At 42.9% G+C, this 7,248-nt stretch overlaps 1 pseudogene; it reads right to left on the reverse strand.

Annotated features, from left to right (window-relative positions):
• Window positions 1–1,109: 1,109 nt before the first annotated feature.
• On the reverse strand, window positions 1,110–6,938 carry LOC117087265 (annotated as a pseudogene).
• Between the last annotated feature and the right edge of the window lie 310 nt (window positions 6,939–7,248).

The following is a 7,248-nucleotide window of genomic DNA, read 5'->3' on the forward strand; positions in this document are numbered from 1 at the left end:
ATACATTTTTTTCAAGCACTGCACAATAACTAATTTGCATCAGGCTTTCCAAATTAGAAAAGCTTCACTTATAGAACTTCTTTCCAGTGGGAGTTTTCACAAGACTTTTCAAGTAAATGTTAAAACTGAAAATATTCTTGCAGTTTCTAAACTATTAGAGTTTTAATCCTGTGTACGTTCTTGTATTTACAAGGTCCAGCCAGCTACAGTGTGCATTTTCATATGTCCTTGAGTGGGTATGACAGAAATGAAACATTCCCACATTCTGGACATTCATAGGGTTTTTCTCAGGAATGAGCTGATGTCTTCAAATGGAACTAACACAACCGAAGGCCTTACCACAATTTAAATTTAAAAGGCTTTTCACCACTCTGAGTCCTCCCAAATCTTCAAAAACAGGAAAATCTGAAGGCTTGACCACATTTCCTACATTCTTAAGGTTTCTCTGCAGTGTGAGCTCTTTCATGTTTATGAGGGAATGGGAAAGAGTAAATGTTTTACCACATTTCTTACATTCAAGGGGCTTTATTTATTTATTTATTTTTTGAGATGGAGTCTCACTCTGTTGCCAGGCTGGAGTGCAGTGGCACAATCTCGGCTCACTGCAACCTCCGCCTCCTGGGTTCAAGTGATTCTCCTGCCTCGGCCTCCTGAGTAGCTGGGATTACAAGCATATGCTACCACATCCAGCTAATTTTTGTATTTTTAGTAGAGACGAGGTTTCACCAAGTTGGCCAGGACGGTCTCGATCTCCTGACCTTGTGATCCGCACGCACAGGGCTTCCCCTCAACCCCCGTGGCTTTTTATGTCCTTGAAAAAGAACTAAGACAACTGAAATGTGCCACCATGCCCAGCTAATTATTTTCTTTCTTTTTTTTTTGAGACAGAGTCTTGCTCTGTCGCCCAGGCTGGAGTGCAGTGGTGCGATCTCGGCTCACTGCAAGCTCCGCCTCCTGGGTTCACGCCATTCTCCTGCCTCAGCCTCCCAAGTAGCTGGCGTGAGCCACCACACCTGGCATTATTTTATTTTTTGTAGAGACAGGGTTTCACCATGTTGCCCAGGTTGTTTCACATTGTTTTAATCCAGGCTGGTTACGAACTCCTGGGCTCAAGCAATACACACACCTTGGCCTCCCAAAGTGCTGGGATTAAGAGGCTGAGTCACCACACCCAGCCTCTATATCACAACTTCTTTCATGGCGAGTAAGGTGACCGGAACTAGTGTAGGCTTTTCCGCATCTCTTACATTCATAGGGTTTTTCTCCAGTATAAATTCCTTCCTGGAGGTGAAGGGAACTGAGGCGACTGAAGGCTTGGTCACATTGTTCACATTCATAGGGTTTCTCTCCAGTATGAGTAGTTCTATGGTTACAAAGGGAACTCAACTGACTAAAGGCTTTGCCACATTGTTTACATTCATAGGGTCTCTCTCCAGTATGAATGCTTCCATGGTCACGAAGGGAAGTGGAACAGTTGAAGGCTTTATCACATGTGGTACATTTATAGGGTCTTTTTCCAGTGAGTCCTTTCATGCGTCTTAAAAGAACAAGACAATCTGAATGTTTTCCCACATTCCTTACATTCGTAGGGTTTCTCTCCAGTGTGAGTTCGTTCATGTATTAGACAAGAACCGGAAACAGTGAACACTTTACCACATTGTTTACATTTACAGGGTTTTTCTCCTGTGTGAGTTCTCTGATGTCTTTCAACTGAATTGAGAAAATAAAAAGCTTTCCCACGTATCGTACATTTATAAGCTCTATTTCCACTGTGCATTATCATGTGTCTTCTAGCACAGGAACAGAAATGAAGAATTTCCCACACTGTTCACATTTATAGTGCTTCTCTCCATATGATTTGTATCCTGAGTGAGCTAGGATGTGCCTGTTAAGGAGGGAATGACGTACAAAGACTTTTCCACAAATACTGCATTCACATTGTTTTAATCCAGTAGAAATGTTCTCATTCAGATCAAGATTTGGAATTTGGCTGACAACTTGTCCATACTGACTATCTTCTTTGCTTTCACACAGTCTCTGTACCACATGATTTCTGTAAAAAAATGACAAGCACGTTATTATTGGTTGCTTTAATAACTTTCTACTTATTAATAGGTCTTGGACTTACACCGCCACCAATACCACGGAAAATGCATTTTTTTTTTTTTTTTGCCATGACTGAATTATTTTAAAGTAAATGGGTTACTACTGAAAACACAGCTACCACCTACATGGCTATGACCAAAATAGGAACATTCATATACACAATTTTGTAGTACTATTTTCAAGTAAACTGTTTTCCAAACACTGACTGCTACACTGAAGTACGCTACATTTTGGGTGAAATTTTTCTAAAAAGAAATAAATTTCAAGCAACTCTTATTTGTTTTGATTGCTTGTTTTTAAGTTCATGACATGCTAAGATTCCTTCAGAGGACTTTATTCCTTCAGAGGACTTTATTTCCTCTTCTCAGTGCAAATTATCTTATACCTTTCCCAGGTTTTTCGAAGTGATCTTCAATATTCTGGTCTTTCCATTTGTTTCCTAAAATGCAGACCCACAAAATTATCATGAATTATTACAAACTATAGAAACATTACTAGATTTAATGTTCATTGTACACAGTGCCCATGCCTGATTTATTCACCAAATCATTCCCTTGCCACATTCCAAATCACAAATAGCACTGATGATAGGGAAATACTTCTGTAATTAAGTGAAATGTGTTGTCATTCTTACCTACAGAAGCCAGGTTCCTGCAGGTTTCCTGCATCACTTCTCTGTAGAGATTCTTCTGAGAAGAATCTAGCAAAGCCCATTCCTCCTAGGTAAAGTTCACAGCCACATCCTCAAACGCCACAGAGTTCTAGAACATTCCACATATGTGGATAGAAGGATGGGTGAGACTGACAGCACTGGGAATCTGTACTCAATTCATAAGCTGTTTACGTGATTCTAAAATTTCCAAGCATTTATTCTATGACTTGATTGTCACAACACTTACTCTGTTCACACATACTCCCTCACATACAGCAGTACTAATGCTAGAATTGAACTATTCAAAAAGGCAACAGCAAAGTAGAAACACCCATCTCATTAGAGAATCCAGGGAGTAAGATGTGCTGCTAGGAGTTACCTTTAAACTCCACTTTGTACATCTCTAGCATCTGTCATAATAAAGTCCTACCTGATGTGCATAAGTGAATTATTATTATCAGTCCTGAGACTACCTATTCTTAAAAATGCCTGCTTGCAAAGTTCAATCTTTGTTTGTATTAGTAACTTACATTTTGAAAGGGATTCCACCAACCCAAGTAATAAGAATGACTCACTGCACCTAAATGGCTTATGCAATATATTTGTCAAAACTTTTTCTGCTGAAGGTCTATTATTTTGTGTCACTGCAGTGGTGCTTATGGAACCAGACACCAAAACACAGTCTGAACACTAATTGTTCAATGAGTTTCCCTGGTAGACAATATTTTACATGTGCTGTCACTTGTTAACTGGGGAGTTGAACCCATTCCATGTGATTACATCAAGAGAGAATAGGCTTATTAAATTTAATTGAGTAGCAAATAAAACCAGTAATTGATACTTAACAATACTAATAAAACAATTTTTAAAATTTCTATTGCACAATGTCAAGGCAGAAAGGAATAAGAGGAAATATTACACATGTTTTTTAAAATGACATTAATGTCACCACTTCCAGATGCTATTCCTATGAAATCACATAAATTCCCAAATCAGGTTTTTTTTAGGCAAGAAAAACTACTTTTTCATACATAGTAAAAATGACAAATGTCTAATGATTTTTAGTCATCTAAAAAAAGAGTGATGGCTTGTCTAACACATTTCTAAGATTTTCAAACGAAAATATTCAGGACAGCACAGTATTAGCAGAGAGATGAGCAAGCAGACCAAGGGGAAAAAAAGTCTTAATGACCGCGCATTTATATTATATGAAAAGTTGATGAACGATAGAGTAGGCACTGTAGAATAGAAAATCACATGCACTTCAAAATATGAGGCAAACCAGGCTGGCATCTACTTGGGAAAATGCATTGCATTCTTCTCTATTCCGTGAACAATAATCAACTTATTATATATTCAAATATGAAAGATAAAACCAGAACACTTTCAGAAGTCACAGGAAGATTTTTTGTTTTTTTTTTTACGAAGTATTAGGCAGAATTTTTTTTATGTAAGAAAAAAGTGATAAAGGAACAGACAAACTCAAACATGTTAAAATTTAGGAATAAAAAGAAAATAGAGTGGGCCGGGCGTGGTGGCTCACGCCTGTAATCCCAGCACCTTGGGAGGCTGAGGCGGGTGATCACCTGAGGTCAGGAGGTTGAGACCAGCCTGGCCAACATGGCAAAACCCCATCTTTTTGTTGTTTGTTTTTTGAGACAGAGTCTCGCATTGTTGCTTGGGCTGGGGTACAGTGGCAAGATCTTGGCTCACTGCAACCTCCACCTCCCGGGTTCAACCAGTTCTCTTGCCTCGGCCTCCCGAGTAGCTGGGATTACAGGTGCCTGCCACCACGCTCAGCTAATTTTTTTGTATTTTTAGTAGAGACAGGGTTTCACCATGTTGGCCAGGCTGGTCTGGAACTCTTTACCTCGTGATCCGCCCACCTTGGCCTCCCAAAGTGCTGGGATTACAGGCATGGGCCACCGTGCCAGGCCTAAAACCCCCTGTTTACTAAAAATACAAAAATTAGCTGGGTGTGGTGGTGGGTGCCTATAATCCCAGTTACTCAGGAGGCTGACACAGGAGAATCACTTGAATCCGGGAGGCGGAGGTTGCAGTAAGCAGAGATGGTGCCACTGCACTCCAGCTGGGCTACAGAGTAAGACAGCGTCTCCAAAAAAAAAAACAACAAAAAAAAAACAAAAAACAACAAAAAAACCCGTCAGATATCCAGATAAGAGGATGCAGACGTGTCCACTGTCATAAATTCTTCACCATGCTACAAGAGGGGAACTGACATTTTGGTGAATCTTTGTAAATCATCAATTTATCTATCACACTTTTATTTCACCAGTAGCATTTACAAAGCTAAGTCCTACAATTCCATTTGAAATTACCCTTAAAAAGAACAGACCTTTAAAACTTACTACACTCACTCTGGGTAAGAAATAAATACGAATTTTTAGCAAATAAAATACATCATTTTACCTTGCCTCTTTGGAAATAGTATTTTTATCTTTCAAGCTGTACTGACAAAATGTATTTTACAGTCAATGAAAAACTGAAACTCAAATAAGCGGACAAACTTTTTCAAGGTAACAAACTCAGGGAGAGGCAGTGCTGACTCCAACACGGACCTTTCTAAGTGTCATGGCAGGCCATTCTATCCCTCAGGACACCCATCCTGTTCAGTAAAGTACTCAGTGACCACCTAGGAGGCACTGGCACTGCTCTTTGTCCTCCTGTGTGCCTTAAGGGCATTTTAATATTCAGGTTCTTGCACATCCTCTCTGGGGTGGGTTTTCCTTGTCCTTTGGGACAGTTTTTCTCTCTTCACAAGTCTGAGACAATCTAGAGAGCAGAAATCATTTCTGCCTTTTCCTGTCAATATCGGCATCCAATTGGCAGACCATCAATGTGTCTCTGAGGAATAAAAACTCGGGCTGGAGGAACAATTTTAATGACCTAACTTTAATGACATTACATAGTATTGTCCATTCATTTTAATGTCCTAAAATTTTAAAGACCCTAAGGGGTCACCATTTTAGATGAAACTATACCAGGAGATTCCTCTAAGGCCAAGAGCATCCAGCTGCTCCCCTGAGAGACTCTACCCCCTACCTCAGGCTGCCCTTGGGGATGAGATGACTCCGGGGCTGATACTCACTAGACCCTCCAATAGACATGGCCACTGTGGGTATCCTGTGTCATCCCCAGACAGTTCTAAAATGCCAGGACTAGGAAAAGACAGGAGGGTGGCTGAGGACACAACACCCTGTAAAGTTTTCACGGGGGGACCTCAACCTAAAGACATGTTGGTAATATGTACACTTAGGAAAGATGAAAAGAAGACAGGCATAAATTTTTTTTTACAGTAGAGTGTCAGATGATTTATTCTCCACTTTCCTCTCATGTAAAATGTTTGGAAACAGAAAAATATTTTGGCCAAGGTGGTTCACGCCTGTAATCCCAGCGCTTAAGGAGGCCGAGGCGGGCGATCAATTAAGGTCAGGAGTTCGAGACCAACCTGGCCAACATGGCGAAACCCTGTCTCTACTAAAAATACAAAAATTAGCTGGACGTGGTGGTGGGCGCCTATAAGCCCAGCTACTTGGGAGGCTGAGGCAGGAGAATCGCTAGAACCCAGGAGTCAGAGGTTGCAGTGAGCTGAGACTGCACCACTGCACTCCAGCCTGGCGACAGGGAGAGACTCTGTCTCAAAAAAAAAAAAAGGTTTCCTTCCTCATTACCCTTATCAAAGCCTCTCATTTACGCCCCTCCTGTGGACCAAAAACCACAAACCATGACTGCGGTACCCGGTTTATAAATCGCCGTTTGCTCAAACACACCGTTTAATGTTTTAACAAAGCCTCAGGTTAATTTTAGGGGGAGAAAGGTGGGACTGTAAGCCCCATGAACCACAGCTCCTCCCACGCTGGAACCCCGCACACCGAGTCGGGGCTCTCCCGGATCACCCTCCCGTGGTCACCGCACTACCTGGGTCGGGGAGGCGCGGGGCTCCCGAGAGGGCTCCGGCCGGCGGAAGTGGCGCCCACAGGTACAGACAGGACGCAGGGGTCCCGCTGCCCGCCCCGCCCGGCCCTGTACAGAAGGGGACTGAGGCCCGGCTGCGCTGCAGCGTCTCGGTCCGCAGGTTCCGCAGCCGATGGCTGGTTCCAGCAGGTTTCAGCCAGCCCTTTTCCCCACTTCGGGAAGCTAGGCACAGTCGACTCACCATTCCTCGGCTTCCGGGTGATCTGGCGTCAGCTAGGGATGTCCCAATACCGGCAGGTCACAGGTGGCAGAGGCTGCTGCAGAGCCACCTGGGCCTTGCAGAGCCAAGAAGTAGCAGCGGAGACTAACAGGAAGAGACTACTGTGGCGAAGGCGAGACAAAGCGCTCGCCAGCCAGATCCCGGAAGCCGTCCTCTTCTTTCCGGCGGCGCGCCTGATTGAAGGGTCCCCACCCCAGCGCCCCTGATTGTATGGGGCTTCAGGCCCCGCCCCCTCAGGCCCTGAGTGACAAGAGATTGCCATCACGTGAGGCTG

The sequence above is a fragment of the Trachypithecus francoisi genome, unplaced genomic scaffold (assembly GCF_009764315.1).
Source record: "Trachypithecus francoisi isolate TF-2019V2 unplaced genomic scaffold, Tfra_2.0 Contig00637, whole genome shotgun sequence".
In the NCBI taxonomy this organism is placed as follows: domain Eukaryota; kingdom Metazoa; phylum Chordata; class Mammalia; order Primates; family Cercopithecidae; genus Trachypithecus; species Trachypithecus francoisi.